Source organism: Patiria miniata, unplaced genomic scaffold, assembly GCF_015706575.1.
Source record: "Patiria miniata isolate m_02_andy unplaced genomic scaffold, ASM1570657v1 HiC_scaffold_6, whole genome shotgun sequence".
Classification (NCBI taxonomy): Eukaryota; Metazoa; Echinodermata; class Asteroidea; order Valvatida; family Asterinidae; genus Patiria; species Patiria miniata.
In genome coordinates, this window is record NW_024037073.1 from 23,082,394 (window position 1) to 23,099,166 (window position 16,773).

Here is a 16,773-nt window from a genome sequence, read left to right on the forward strand (position 1 = left end):
TCATTGGCAGCTAGTTTCAAGTTGAGCGACGTCAGTAACTTGAGGACTCCGCTAACAGACACGGTGATGTTTGTCAAGTCTGAGTAGGGACTCGGTGGTAGAACTGGCTGCACATCGGTGTCATCCCTGCTGAAAACACTACAGAATTGGTCTTGTAGGGTTTCAGCTTTTTCTTGGTCAGATGTGATATTTTTCCCGTTGAGTTTTAGAACCTGAACCCCTGTGTTGTCTTTGCGAGTGCTGTTTACGTATCGCCAAAATTTCTGGGGGTTATCTGTAGATGTAGTTTCTTGTAAATGTGTGCGTTTAGCCCTTCGGATTTCGCTGTTCACTTGCTTTTGCAAAAGTTTGAATGTAGACCGCTTGTTACTGCCTTCACAAAGCTGCGCTCTTTCTTCCTGCAGCAACGGATTAGGACAGTAGTGAGCCATGAGGGTCTAGAATGTCCCTGGACTGGTTTTTGTGGTACTAATTCGTTAGTTTTCAGCCTGTCCCTAAAAATACTCCAATTTGCCTCAACTGTTCTGGTTTCTGGAGATGACTGCATGAATTCAGTCTTAAGCTCGAGGACAGATTTTTTCAGCTTGGATTCATCCACGTCATTCCACTTGAAGATGGTCCTAGGGGGCTTGACAAACTTGTGAATTTCTGATGAATGAATGCAAAGTTTACAAAGCCATTCATATCTTAAAACATTCATTCTTTTATAAAGCCTTGTCCGCACTGGACTTTTTTTGGTCAAACTTACCGAGACTATGGGTACTTTTCCCATTTTAAGTCCAGTGCGGACAGCCTAGGACGTTTTCCTCTCAGTTACTTTTCCTGAGTCCAGCGGTTACTTTTACTGGCCAATTGCTGCCCAGGAAAACTGACCACGCACCCAGGAAAATTGACCAGGTCACTTTTCCTGAGACGATAAGTCCAGTGCGGACAGTGCGAGTCGGTAAAAGCCGCTCAGGAAAGTGAGATCCGGCCCGAGCGCGAGTATCATGCATACAGAGACCGCACGATCCCACACGTGATGTGGCCCAACATTTTGTGGAAACACGTACCGGTACGCTGCGGTGTGTCAAGTCCGAGCGGTAAAATCTCGTTATAAATATATTTTAACGGAGAATACATTCACAGAAAATATCAAGATCACGTTCTGGGAAATACTTTGCAGTTATTCTTTTTCTCCGCCAATGTTTGTTTTGTATTTTCTACGATCCAAATTCGTCCTGTTACGCCGTGCAGTCTGCATGGCACCGTACGTAGGCCGCAGTCCCTGGTTCCAGTCCTACATCATAGCTTTGATTCTGTTAGCATGCGGTGGGAACCAGCAATTACCGATGGAACTGCTGCCGTATGGCTTCGATGTCATCCATCACTAATGCGTCAGAATAGTAGGCATTTTCGTCAAGATTTATCGTGTCAAGATGAAATAACATCGTATGTTACGATTATATTGTGCATTTTAATGGTGTGTGTAATATTATACTGTGCGTATCGGGGGCTGAAAAAAAATGTGATCGGCATTTTATTTCCTGTGCACGTGACTGTGACAGCTCGGCCACTTCTCCCACGCGGTCTGGGTAAAATTTCCCATGTCGAAAGTCCAAGTGCGGACGTGGTCACATTTGACCATTTCTCATTTTACCATCATCTCGGTAAAACCTTCCAAAAAAAAAGTCCAGTGCGGACACGGCTTAAGATGGAATTTTGCGTCGGGGTGATGTAAATCAAATTGGGTTTTGCCCTTCACCGACTATCCATTTTATGAATAGTTAATGCAGTACCCGCTGCTATGACATCAGATTTGAACCAACCAGCTCGGTGGTCGAGTGGTAAGATGTCTGCACTAGAAAGTAGGAGGTTGTGGGTTTGAGTCCCACCCGAGTGATTTTTTTCCAACTTTTACTCGGGAGGTACCACACTGAGTATACAGTGATTATACATCGGTGAAGGGCAAAACCTAATTTGATTCATTCTTTTGTTGATTAATACAAAGCCCATTAAAAAAGGCAAATAAAAATATCAAAATATTATGAGGCATCAATAAAGTATCAAGTATCAGAAAAGCATACTAGTTCAAATACCAGAATGGTGATAGTACGTAGCATTATTTGTGCTTGGCAGTTTTGAATTGCGCACACAACAGCAGCTTGTAGAAATTGGTCATTTTTGGGAACCGTCCAAATTAAGATATTTATATATAGGTTTATCTCTAACTTTACAAAGAGGTTCATATTTTAAAGCATTAATTTTTTTTTCAGGTACTGTGTACAATTGTTGTACATCTATATTAACAGTATTCAACTTTGGGATGTTTTTTATTCAAAATTTGCAATTCATTGATCTGTTTGTCAGTGTGAACTGATTTTGTTGTGCAGTGTCTCACTTGAAAACTCATAATTAAACTTACAAATATCTCATGCTTAAAAAAAATCAAAGTAAATTTATTTTCTCTGATTGGAGTTGGTTTTTTAATTGTTCGTTTTTGTCTATCAGGTCTTGACCCACAAGATAACCATTCCACCAGCACCTCTGACGTACCAGTGATTGGTGCTGCCATAACGGATCCTTATCACTATCGGACACAACAGCACTTCACCTCAGAGATCTTCAAGATTGAGATCCAAAACCTCCCAAGACATTTTGGATTTGTGGTGAGTTTGCTCTCTAAGCATTCAACTCTCGATAATGATAATACAGTTTGTGCTCTATTAAGAGTTCACGATGTTCTCCATGGTGAAGATTTCTCAGGGTCTTTATGTAATTTTGTTTAACAGAATTTAAAGGCAATTGGATGAATTTCACTAAAGCCTGGAAATATCCTAGCCTCATGTCTATATGAAAGTAATGGTAAACTGCATGTAGAAAGTTTTGATGGTGGGTGATATTGGTTGGTCGTGAGTGAGAGCTCCCTCTTGCGGGGGTTATCGCTGCGGGGGTTATCGCGTATCAAACCATAATAACGTCTAGCCCCTAGACTAGGTATGTGGGGCTGTCTGATGAGACAGGCATTGGTGTCTGTGGTTATCACTTATTGCACCATTGGTAAAAACCTAGCCTATTCTATGGCCACACACTGGAGTAATCTCTGTGCTAAGGGCCATACAAATGTGAGCACAGCAAGTTGGTAAAATGATGCATTTTTTTCATGGAAATATTTTGGCCTGATATTTGGCATAGGGATTCTTTTTACCCAAGCGTCCCACTTTGTGCCGAAACCTCATATGGTTCAATACTTTGAGGTGTCCACTGGAACGTAAATTGTCAAACAATTGGCCATGCACAACGGCCAATTCAAGATCAACACACAGTCTGGCCTGTATGACTTCACAGACTTTTGTGTGTGTGCAAAAGCAGAACGTTACCCAGAGGTGAGTGGAGGCAATTTTGACCTTTTAACCCTAGAAAATCCATCAGCCCTGCCTGTGCATAAAAACAGCCAGTGCGTCTTATCACGTCCTCTGATGCAAACTGGTTAAGATGTTACTTTTTATTGTCAAAAGAAGTCAATTTGGTATCTTTCTTTTTTTGTTGGTATGAATTCAGGGAGACATCAGTTCCCAGCTCAACAGCTCCACCAGTGATCTTCAGGACCTTACCAGACAGTTGGAGAAAACTAACGCTATCATTGATGTGCTACTGTCACTATGCAAGGTAATGATCAACTCCGTATGGCAAGACAGAAACGTTTCCCTAACAGGAACAGGGTGTTTGTGTTCTTGGGCAAGACACTTTACCGCAGTTGTCTTTCTCAAGGTGTACAAATGGTTGCCTGTGAGGGTTGAGACCATATGTGACGCGATCAAGCTAAATGAATCATTTGTCGGGAACTTTCATTTGGAGATTCGGGCCAAAATAGAGCCACTTCATCACATCACATCTCTTGGTGTTCCGATTTCCATAACTTTTGAACTAAAGATGGTACCAGCATGCGGTTTTTACACCAGTAATGCTGAGATTGTGCTCTTTTCAAATCTGTAAAAAAAATTGACCAGGGTCAACAAACGACTCATTTAGCTCGATCGCATCATATATTGGACTGATCTTAGGCTGTTGCAGAAAACTGGTCTTGCAGCCTGGTGGACAGGGGTGAAATTTATGACGCACTTTGAGCCATTATAGTGTAAAGTTCCTATAAGAAAAGGGAAAATCAAGTTATTGAACTCACAAACTGGAGTTTATAGCGATGTTTATAACCAGCATGACTCATGGACAGAGGGTAAGATTTTGATTATTTATGGAAATTTTGGAGTAAAATTACAATGAAGACAACAAAACCCAACACGACAGACCGTGCGTGTGCAAAAAAGTTGATTTCAATGGCATCAGCTGAAAAAATATGTAAAAAAACTGCATTTTCTACCAAAAGATACTGTTCAAAATAAAACATATGGTCATATTTGTTTTTGTTGTGCTGAAGGAACACTTAATATGTTTTGGTGATCCGTGGACAGACTTTTAAAAGTAAGGTTGTGTTTAAAATTACATAAAATACATGAGTGATTTGAATGATTGTTGTACTAAAAGAAAACTTATGAATTGGGCTTTCATATCTTAGAATTTGAAAGTGCTACATGCAGAACATCACTAAAATAATGCAATTTTTTTTTTTTTTTTTTTCACCCACCCTGTCTGTACTTGACCTAAACTAAACAGGGGCCCGTCACTACATAATCGCCATTTTAAGCACCACATTTTTATCCTGTGATTCCTTGTGGATGAATCATTTTAGATCATGGAATCAAAGACAGACGTTGGAAATCATTGTTGACAAGTAAGTTTGTCTTATAATTTCATCCTCTTCATATTAAGAAACCCCACTTTCCTGACGATTCTAATGATTTGTCCGTCCGTTTTGTTTGACGGGTTAACAGTTTACTGACAGACTTTCAAAGCTTCGTCCAGAACAGTGAGTTCCTGCAAGCAGCCGATGCTGTCAATGAATTGGTAAGAGACAAATGAAAGTAATTGCCAAATAAAATTAAGATGAGACTTGGTTCCTATTTTCCAAATTTGTCTTCTAAAAGGAATGCAAACTTCTCTTCTGTACGAAGTTTACTTTAAAATTACAAATTTCAGGTTGTTTTTGTAAACTTGGAATCCACTGTAATCGAATTGTACTTTGCATATTTTGATTTTTTTTTTTTCCCTGCAGAAATCTGATTTGGATGTTCTCATTGAAGACGGATACTGTGAGCTGAAAATTGTCAAGGCTCTAAGGGTAAGGAGCTTATCCGTTGTCTGTTTACTTGTAGCAGGCCAGTGAGGATGCAGAAAGTGGATTGATTTTGTTAGAATCGCATTTACATCGCGTCAACACTGCTTGTGAAATATTGTTCAATTACAGATATACGAATAGACACGGAATGCGCAAAATCTGAGACAAACAAAACGTAGTGTACAAATATTCCATGGGGTTGTCTAAAGGGGCGTGGCTAACTCGCAAACGGTGACAGGTCAGTTGGGATGACGTTGTTGAATTTTGCCAGCCAGAGAGAGACATTGCTAATAAGAGTTTTTTTTCCCCCGTTTTAGTCTGAGCTGCGAGTGAACCAAGAGACACTGCTGCATCATCTAGGAGAGGCCTGGTCTGCCATGACTGTCTGGACTATACCCCATGCCAAAGAACCTGTCACCTTGACCAACGTCAGCCAAGTCCAACTCAAACTAGGTAGGTCAACAAGACGTGGGACGCTATGGCATGTGGGCTGGAGTATCATATTCAGGATCTGCGGGTAATTCTGTAGGTTGTGGGTTCGAGTCCAGCCTGGGGTCGTGGTGCGTGTGTCGTGCACATGACATTTTGACACTCATTGCTTCTCTCCACCCAGGAGTAAATTTTGTTTTACACTTTTTTTCACCAGTTCATAGTGAAAATCCTGCAGTTACTGTCAATACCATGAACGAGGTTGGAATTCTGAAGAACAAAATGCAAGTTTTCGGTGAGTTTCTTGAATGTTTGTCCTCTCTTTGTGACCGTTTTTCAAAACCAAGCTTTGATAAACCAAAAATGCATTGACGGAAGGAATGTATAACATCACATTAGAAACATAATTCGCTCATTTTATCCTTTCATTCCTAAATTTTCCATTTTCAGGAAAGAAACTGATGGAATATATTCTGAAGCCGGTTGTGACATTGTCAAATGTTGCGCCATCAATTAACGCAGCTAAAAAGGTACTGTCATTCTCCATTAAGTCTTAATTTACAGGTGCATTTTGGTTTCTTTTACAAGAACAAGAAGAAATGATTATATTACAAATTATGCAAGTTTATAAGTTCATAAATATACAACGTTTGTTTAGGCATGGAAAAGTTATACTGGGTGAATAACAGCATAAATTGTAGGCATAACTTGTATTAAAGCTCCTTGCTGCACTGACTGCTCATGATCTCCCTATAATGGACACATCCTCTGTTAGCAGAGAATAACTTGTTAAGCACTAGGACAAATTCCATAGAGCTGCTTTTAAGCAGAAAAGATTGCTTAGAAATTTTGTTTGCGAAAAATCAGCTGGGAAGCGAAAAATCAGCAGGGAAACAGTCTAAGCAATGACATTTTGACTGACAACCTGTTGTTCCTAATAACAACTTGTATTTTTAAAGCACTACATCATTATTACCCTGCTAATTGGGCCAAAGAAACATTTCAAAGACATTCTCAGCCCCCTGGGGAGTGTGTAGCTCGATGCTGCCTTTTCGGCACAATGCAGCTAAAATCAATCACAATAACCACCTCTGCCCTCACAGGTACCCATTTACTCCTGGGTGGAGAGAAGCAATGAGTGACAAAGTGCCTTGCCCAAGGGCACACGCACCACAACCCCAGGCTGGACTCGAACCCATAACCTGCAGAATTACCCTAAGACCACGAATTCAATGCTCCAGACCACGAGGCCACAGCACTCCTCAGCAAAACCTTTTTTTGTGCGTTTAGTGAATGAACGTGCTAACATCTTCTTTGCAGTCGCAGTCAACCACCGTTGGATTCAAGGTGCTACCCAAGAGCTCTGAGGAGGCGTCTGATCCCGTAGCTGTGTACAAGAGCACACTGGCAATACTGAAAGCACTGAGTGGGCCGTTACTTAGCCTCAAGACAGAGGGTAAAAACAGAGATGAGAACACTACGCTGATGGCTATGCTAGGTAGGGACCATCTCATTAGCAAATTGGAAACAGCTTTTGTTTTTTTCCTAAGAATTTTTTTTTCTTCCTTTTATTCTTTTCCCCGATTTTGTCTATATTTTGTGACAACATTTATTGACCAAATTATTGTTGAAAAGCATACTTGGTTTAAAGATAATAATAGCACTAAACTCCCTGTGAAATTATTCTTTCTGGCATGCTGTCACTTTGAAGAAAACAATATAAGAAGGTCATTTCCAAAGATGAGTCAAGTGACGCATTTTTGGAAATTTCCGTTTGTAATAATAATAATAATAACAGGTTCTTATATAGCGCTTTTAACTAAGATCAAAGCGCTTTACATTATTATTACCCCTGATCAATGGGCCAATTAAACATTCCATATACCATCTCAGCTCCCTGGGGAGTATACAGCTCCATGCTGCCTGTTATGCGCAAAGAAGCTAATTCAATCACAATAACCATCTCTGCCCTCACATGTACCCATTTACTCCTGGGTGGAGAGAAGCAATGAGTGACAAAGTGCCTTGCTCAAGGGCACACGCACCATGACCCCGCCAGGACTCGAACCCACGACCTGCAGCTTTACCCACAGACCACGAATCAGTGCCCTTAACCACGAGGCCAGTTGGTTTGTAGTTGTGTTTGTAGTTGGTTTGTAACACGCACACGCTCGCGCGTTGTTGCTATTACTCATCAGGTTCAGTTGCGCGACATCTCATAGCTGCAATCAGCTGAATGAGAATGTGTCCCGGATACTGATTTCGGGTGCAATTCAAAATATGAATGGGCAACTTTTGAATTGAAATGAAGATCCTAGAATATTGTTTTCTCAAAATATACAGCATTCACAGAGCTAAAACTTCATCAGGTCAGTTGTAAAGCATCTGTCTATAGATTTTGAGCACTTTTGTTGTTTCAAATGAAGCAAATTGCAAATGTTCTTATGAATGAAAGGTTTGCGGAAACACCTTGTGGGAATAAGTTTCTCAAACTAAAGAGAATGGTCAGAGCACACTGACCAGAACGTTGAGTTTATACATCTGGTTCTTTCCAGAACCATTCACTTTAGTTTGAGAAATATATTCCCACATGGTGTTTCCGTAAACCTTTCATTCATCTCCACCATGCAAAGCCTCAAATCTTACTTTCACATGATCTACTCTGCCTTTAATTGTAAGAGATCTTTCTGTTTCTGATCAAACAAGTGTCGGTGAAAGTTTCTTATTAAACAGATCTTTCTTTTCCAGGGTTTATTGCAGAAACTGCTTCTCTGCTACTGACCTACGCCAGAGATGTCAATGTCCATTTTGCTAACAAAAAGGTATAAACAATATATTTTTTTAATGTCTATTATTTTTAAAAATCTTGTGGGAACATTTCTTGAATGGCAACAGTTGGACTGTTTGGTCCCTTCTGAATCTTTGGTTCGTCTCATTCACATATGACCCTCCAGCAAACCAGTCGGAATTTGTACGGCCGTATTTTGAAATGCAACCTGTAATACATAGAATGTTGATGATATTTGGGAACTGAAAAAATCAATAGCTCCGTCAGATTTTGTCCGATTCACATATTCTATACATCATTGGAAAGTTCATTTAATGTCCTTTCCAATAAGCTCAAAATCCTGGTTTTCAAAAATTGGCTCTGGTTTTGTGCTGGAGGGTGACACAATTATTGTGGAATGCATCAATAAACTGCTCTAAACTTTGGGGTGAAAAGCGTTTTTGCCTTCATGACAAGGACATTCTAGTCTCTCGAAAGCCTATGATGAAAACTTTTTGTAAGTTTTCCCAGAGTGGACTTAAACACAAATGCTACTGCTTAATGCAATACTACAGCAATCCACCATATTCTGCATATTTTGAATCTTCATCAATGTTAACCTCTTGTGACTGGACTTGTGACTGGACTTGTGACTGGACTTGTGACTGGTCTTGTGACTGGACTTGTGATTTACTTGTGGCTGAACTTGTGATGGATTTGACTTCATTCCTGACATTGTTTATGTTTGGTTTATTTCCTTTTTGCAAGTGTCAAGAGCTGATAGTTGAAGCCCGCAAGCTGATGAAGAGAGAGCTGCACAATACAAAGAGAGTCGGTACAATGAAGGTTGACAACAAGAACGTCAAAGATCAAAAACAAGATGCCAAGGTTAGAATTTGTTGGAAATTGTGCGCTTCAAGACTAAACTGGATATGATTTTGTCATTCTAATCAGCCTTTAAGAGTTCTTGCAAGTTTAAAACATTAATTGAAATATTTATTGTTGAAATGTGTTGAATGAACTTATCGTATTAAATATTCAATTTCACTTGAGGACACTTGCAATGTAATTTTTTTACTTCTTTCAGGACAAGTGCCAGGTGAGCGAGGGTATCTTTGCACTGCCTGAGTGTGCAGTCAGTGAAAGCATAGAGTGTCTTGTTAATCTAGCCTACCAGACATTACAAGAAGCTGCTAGTAATACACCACAATGGTGAGTTGGAAAATGTGTCCATCTGGCTTTGCATTTTCATTAATTAATTTGGGGAGCTAATCATCCTTACTCGCAACAGAAGCTGAATTGTGAAGGACACGGCTACAACGTGGTTGAGCCGAAGGCATGTTATGTACAAGCGCCTCAAGCAGCCGTCGTATGACCCTCGTGGCACAGGAGAGAGTTAATGAACAACTCTACTCACATATTACCCGATCCGGGAATCGAACCCAGGCCACAGCGGTGAGAGGCAAGTGCTTTACGCACTGCGCCACCCATGTCATCTGATGTGTTTATAGTAAATTAAAGTCTGTCGTGAGCCAATATGGCCCATCAGGCCACCATTTATCTATGGTTTCCTTTGCATGAAACGACCGGGAATATTTCTATTCACCCTGGATGGGATGCTGGTCCATCTTAAGTTACTCCTCAGCAAATGCCGGTACCCATTTGTACTCCTGGTTTAAGAGAGTCAAGTGGGGATGAAGTGGCTTGCCCAACATATGACCAGTGACTGAATTCAAACCCACAACCCTCTTGCCTTTTGTCCAGGCAAATTGAATTGTGTTGAACATTTTGTAGGTCAGTGTACGCAATATATTCAACATTAACCCACAGAGTGTAAAGGATTTTTGATAATGTCTTATTTGTATGTTTGCAGTGCCATCCAGCTGCACACGATATATCACTTTGTGGGGCAACTGACACATTTTATGGGAAGATTTTGTACCATTACTAATTTTTCACCGAGTAGGCCTAATTTTTGTAAATAATTTGGCCAGTTTATTTTCAACAAATGAACGAATAATTAGAGTCCAAGTCTGTGTCATGAAAATGTGAACATGAGTCAGAAGTGAACATGAGTAGTCACTAAAGGCCTTTTTACACTAGAGCCTCTCAACCCGGGTTGAAAATCTCAACCTGTCAACTGTCTTTTGATCCAATGAAGATCCAAACTTTGCAAAAGCAAATGCTACTCGTGTTTAAAATACACTAACAAAATATGAATTTGTCGTGTCAGTGCAATAAGGTCGTAACTCCATTCTGCAAAAAAGTTGTATCTTGCACGAATAAACTCAGTGTAAAAACGTTGTATCTCAACGTCCGTTGACTTTGTGTGTTACATCCGGGTTATTTTAAGTGAGATACAACCTTTTGACGTTCTGAAACTCGCGTTTTTCGTACGGCCCATTTTAGGAGATACGACCTTGTTGCACGAACATGACGAATTGCTAACTTGGGTTGTTAATGGCACATAGGGACATTTGCAATTATCCCGAAACATACCTATCGATTTAACGAGAAAATCCTAGCTCAAAGTGAAGATAGGACCGGTACCAAATAACTTGTGATTGAAACTATTCTGCCTGGTATCATTCAGAAGAAAATAATCAGTGAAGGTGCTTTTAGAAAGTGTGCCCGCTGGCACATATTTTTCATGTGTTAGCAATGAAATCCAGTTATGAGACCCCTAAAATTGTGCAAACATTTTCTCTGTTTTCTCAAAATGTATAGTAACCACTGAGCTGAAATGTCAACAAGTTAGTTGTTATGCACCCTTCTTACGATTTTGAGCAATATTGAGCCCCCCCCAAAAAAAAAAAATTGCACCAAAGGCAAATATTCCCATGTTCCTTAAACCAGTTCATGCCGGACGCCATGTTTACACGCAAAGATGACAGATAAACACACAGGGAGCAAGGCCGGAAATATCTGTCAGCGACTCGCTTGCAGCGAGTGAGGCCGGAAATATGAGTGTGCTGCCCGAGGGTGATGGCTTCAACCCGCCTGGCTTGAGGTTGAGTGAAAATATATCCCGCTCTTCGTTCCGTTCTTGTCAAAATAATCTCAACTTGAACTTGTTAAAGCAAGGATGAAATCAACAACCAAAGTTATATTGATATTGTCTTACAATTGCTTTACAGAAATCTTGACTTCTGCATTATTTTTTCTCATTTTTCTTGTGAAACAGCAAAAGCTACCCCAGGTGTGCGCTCTCCACCTCAACAACTGCATGTACATCGCCCATCACCTGCTGACGCTGGGCCATCAGTATCGTCAATCCTTACCCCCACCCCTCTGTGATGGCACGTCCATGTTTGTCGAACTAATCTCTGTCTTCAGGAAGCTGGCATCCGAATGTTTCTTGGCTCAAATGGTAAAAAAAATAGAAGCCTATTTTTTCTCATTTATACCCAGTCAACACATGTTGGGTTTCTACTGTACCTCCCAATATTTCAGTCGGACTAATCTTCAGCACTGAGTTTTTAGCAGCGGCTAGCAGCTCAACAAATCATCATGTCTCTCCGTTAGTCCGTTCAAGGGCGGATCCAGAACACAATTTTTTTGGGGGGGCCAAAAAAAATTTTGGTGCCCCAAAAAAGTGGGTCAAAATTTTTTTGGATTCTAGATGCTCTGTGGTGCGATCTGAGGCAATTTCTGACCACTTTGACCAATGTTTTTTGAGGAAAAGATGGTGGTGTACTCATTGCCTGCCTTTATTGTGATGTCACATAAAAAAAAAGAAATTGGTTTCGTTTTGGGGGGGGGGCATGGCCCCCTTTGGCCCCCTGGATCCGCCCTTGAGTCCGTTCGTTAGTTGGTTAGTAACAAATGTTGACATTGTCTGTTGCTCCTACATACTTTGACAGATTTTAACCCAACTTTGTCAAAAATATCAGTAGCCCAGCCCCACCATGTCACATGACCAAACTGGGGTTAAAGGTCATCATGGGGTCAAGGTTAAGATATTGTCGAATTCCAAATAAGCTCAAATGACAAAAGTAGCACTGTCAACATGTTGGTTGTGGGTCAAACATTAAAACATGTCCCTGGTGTCCTCTTCATCTGACCTACAGCTATGGGGTAAAACGTCAAAATAAGTTGCACATGCATTTGTTGGCCCGCAGCCTCCAAGATCCGATCGAGCTTGTTTAATTATTGATGTAGAACTTAGCCGCTTGTTAACCCTAACACTGTACATCAGGTGTAATCCTCTGTGGGACCTTGCTGCACTGAGCCACCAACACCATTGCATAGACGGCCAATTCTAAAACAATCCAAGCTAGTCTCATTGAAAAATGCCACAGTTGTATCCTGCTGCATTCAGTGACCACAGACTCGGAGGCAGTTTTGACTGGAGATTTTTGACCTGATAGATCTTGCTGAAAGAGCAGACATGTCATTTTGACAAGTGTTACACATTGCTGCATTTAGCAGGGTTTCTAGCCTGAATACCCTGGAGGGTTAGGGTTAAGGCCAGTGTATCTTTCTTGGATTTGCCAATCCTAAGTTTTGACATCACAGCAGGTATTCTTGCTGCAGATCGCAGGAGTTGCAGATCAAGTCATCTGCAGCGAATTTGGCTTTGAATGTTATGTGATGTCAAATGTGCACATTCAAGCAAAATAACCTTCCTCATTGTGTTATTGTTACTGCTTCTATGTTGCAGAGAATTCAGCGAGATCAATTAGTGGAGAGTCTGTCTGGTGCTGAGGGCTTTGACCAAGTAGCGACTGACGACAACTTCTTGGTGTGTGAGAGGGCCATTAAACAAGTACGTTCCGCAATAATTTTAAAGAAATCCTCCATTTTGCATTTCTGAAAATTACAGCCAAAGCAAATGTTGTATATTAAGCCTTTAACAGGTGCGATTTTGTCTGAAATCAGACCTTTTGAATCTGAGAGAAAGACATTACCGGTCTCGAAAGGAATGCATCTTTCAGAGGCAATCTCATCCCTGTCTTTATCCCAATGCTGGTTGTCCATCAGTTGGGTCACCTCCAGCGAGTCTGAACCGACATCCTCCCCAGTAACATCTTCACCAAGGCCGTGTCTACACTCATCAACATGGTACTCATGCACATCGTGGAGAAAGTCTCGTCACTTGAGGTGAGAAGATCCCTAAAGTGTTTGACTGTTTCATGCACGTATGTCGTAAAGAACACACAACTGATTGAATTCTGTGCAAACCTCAGGCGTCTTGGCATGGGCGTCAGGCGCCGTTGGCAATGCATTAGATTGTCCCTCCCAGTGGTCTCCCTGAACTCTCCTTTTGAAAGTGTGGAGGTGGTACTTGTGCATGGAGTGCATAGGCTGCCAACAAATTCCTAACTCAGCATGTCTTAGGGACTATTGTTAAGCTGTGGCAGGAGCTTCTACATGTCACTTGGTGGTCAGTTGGTCAGTCTGTCTGTCTGTCCCCAAAAATTGACCAAAAATCTTTGACCAAAAATTGACAAAATGCCATGCCGTTGTCAGTAAATGCACTCTAGACGAAAGTTATCGGAAAATGAGGTTTGTCTCGATCGATGCGTATGCGCATCTATTTTGCATATGTCTGTCCTCGGAAAATTGAGCAAAAAAGCTAGCTCCCTAAGTTTCCAATATAATGTAACTACAACATTTTCGCAAACAAAAACAGTGATATAGTTAACAAAAATTGTTTGTAACATTTTGTAAAGTTGTTCATGAAAATTTTGTAAATGGAGGCAAGATAATGCTTAATAATGTAGTCATGTAGTGTGTAGCCCGCTATTTTGATGGGAAACTTAGGGGGCTTATTTCGGTCAATTTTCAGCTTGTGATGTTCACGTGAGACGGCTGCCCGGGCTTGTTTTTATGCACAATCATTTCATGCAAGGTGACCAGAGCTTATTGTGCACTCACACTTGTTTCGTCTGTGATATCCTTGTGGAATACCGCCACTAATTGGTTAGAACATTTTTGTTGTTGCTCAACTTGACAGGACATCTCAGCTGATGATGCGCAGCAGTTATATTCGTTACTCTCGGGACTGCAAGACAGAATTCCACACTTGATCAAACCAGGAGAAGTTGAGGTAAGAAAGCAATTCCTGAATCTAATTTGTTTGTTGTTGCAGAATTTTGTGCATACCAAACATAAACACAAATGTTGGTTGTTTGTTTTTAACAAGCACATTCTGTTGAATGCAAACAACATATTACCGTTGAGAGGTGCATTATTTCACATTAAAAAAATGAATCACTGTGGTTTTTGTTAGGTGTGTAGCAGACCACTCCATAGCTTAGAAAAGTGTATGATCTCTGTATATATTGTTGCAGAGGATGGACACGACCGATAATGCATTGCTTGAACGATACGTGATTACCAATTCAAGATTAGGCCAAAAAAAAAAAGTCTCCGGTTTCTGGTATGGAGCTTGCCCAAAAAGTGGTGCGGCGACGCGGCTTTTTTTTTTTTTTAACCGACTTTTTGGCTTCAAATGTGCTTCAAATGTCGGCTGATGACTGCAAATGGTGCCCGACTAAACTTAGTGCAAATATATGGGAGTCCAGAGAGGCCACATAAAGCTTATTTTCGATCATAACCCCATCTAAAAACACGTTGAAATTGCGCAGCAGCAGAATTCCAGTCAAACCAGTGAGTTTGGCGGTTTTGAGACATCATCTTTCATTGAAAAAAAAACTTTTTCATTTTGCCGACGCGCATGGCTACGGCGACGCGCGCGCATACCAGAAACCGGAGACTTTTTTTTTTGGGCCTTATGCTTCATTTGCTCATAAATTGCCCACAAATCCACTTTTCAAACAACTAGAAGTGCATGGGCGTCGCGAGGGGGGGGGGGCAAGGGGGGGCACTTGCCCCCCCCCCCCCCGGAAAAGCCCAAAAAAAGAAGAAAAAAGAAAAAAGAAAAAAAAAGAGGCGCGAAGACAAAGTGTTGTGTAAATTTAATGAGTTGGGGGGGGGGCAAAATGTCCCTGCCCCCTTCTAAAACTGATAAATTGAGAATGTGTTGAGAAATACAAGCATTTTGGGGCAAAAAAAATTTGCCCCCCTCTAGAAAAATCCTGGCGACGCCCATGTAGAAGTGTATTCCTTATTGTAAAGGAGGTTGACTGTTCGTATTTGGATTGATGCGTAGGAACCAGTTTTGGTGCAGAGTACCGTTGATCAGTGGATGTCATTCAGCGAGATGCTGTTTATGCTAGACGCCAGCATGCAAGATATTGTTGACAGGTGGGCGGAGGGCAAGGTGAGATACAACACAAATCAGATTCAAATTATAAGCTGGAAAATTCTTTCAGGTTGAACAAAGAAATTGACTGGAGTGGGGTTTGGACCAATGACCTCCGGATTGTCGTTCCAGTGCTCGATCAACTGAACTATCTAGCCCTATGCTGGCAATTACCCATTTGTAATAAAAAAAGTTGTTTCTTGTCTGAGTGATCCCCGTTTGGTATTTGTAGGTTTGCAGCATTGCTAACGTTGCTAGCATCGTGACTTAGGGCGTGATCCCTGGCTACATGGCATATATGGGATTATGGCTTCTGACTAGCACCCCTTGAACAAAGACATTTACAAATCACCAACATTGGGCTGGATAGCTCAGTTGGTAAGAGCACCGGAATGGCAATCCGAAGGTCACAGGTTCAACCCCTGCTCCAGTCAATTTCTTTGCTCAACTTTAAAATTAAAAACATTGTTTATGTTGGGAACTCCTCTTCTTGTCTAGTTGCTCTTTAAACATTTGAGACTGTGATTCTCTCCGTCATTCCAGGGACCACTTGCTATGGTGTTCAGCGCCAGTGACGTGAAGAGCCTGATCCGGGCCATCTTCCAGAACACCGACAGACAAGCCACAGTGCTCGCCAAAATCAGATAGGACCAGCCGGGAAAGTAAGCTGAGTTCAAGGCATATAGGATCATTTGCCATCATTTCATGAACTGGACCAAATTTAAGGGCTAATAATTTATAGCTGACGTCGTTCCACTGAGCTGTTCAATGTATTGTGTCTCCATGCTGAAAAAACACGAAAAAAAGCTGTTCTTTTTCATCCCTCAAAGTGCAGTTTGTAGAATCTGTCATGCATAGAATCCATAGGTCACAGGGTGTGCCTGAGTGCCAGCTCTGTCAGGGGAAAGTAATGCACAGATATATGTAGTGTACCCGAGCATATGCATGAAGTCAACAGCCAACTCACAGCTGTTTAACAGATGTAGTATTTTAGATAACTGTCTGTTCTCAGCGATGGTTGGGTCCGTATGATAGGCAGAGTGTGATATGGACCATGGTATATGAGATATTATCTTCATATAAACTTGAATCCTCGATCCTGATTGGTGAATCCATGGCAACAAGCCGTGCTACATATAACAATGTAGCACGGCC

General features: G+C 41.2%; 1 non-coding gene and 1 pseudogene across 1 annotated transcript; both read left to right on the top strand.

The window, feature by feature from the left end:
• Window positions 1–2,623: 2,623 nt before the first annotated feature.
• Window positions 2,624–16,419, top strand: LOC119742967 (annotated as a pseudogene).
• On the top strand, window positions 15,979–16,052 carry Trnaa-ggc. Its single transcript has one exon. It is a non-coding gene; the product is annotated as a tRNA-Ala (tRNA).
• Window positions 16,420–16,773: the final 354 nt, after the last annotated feature.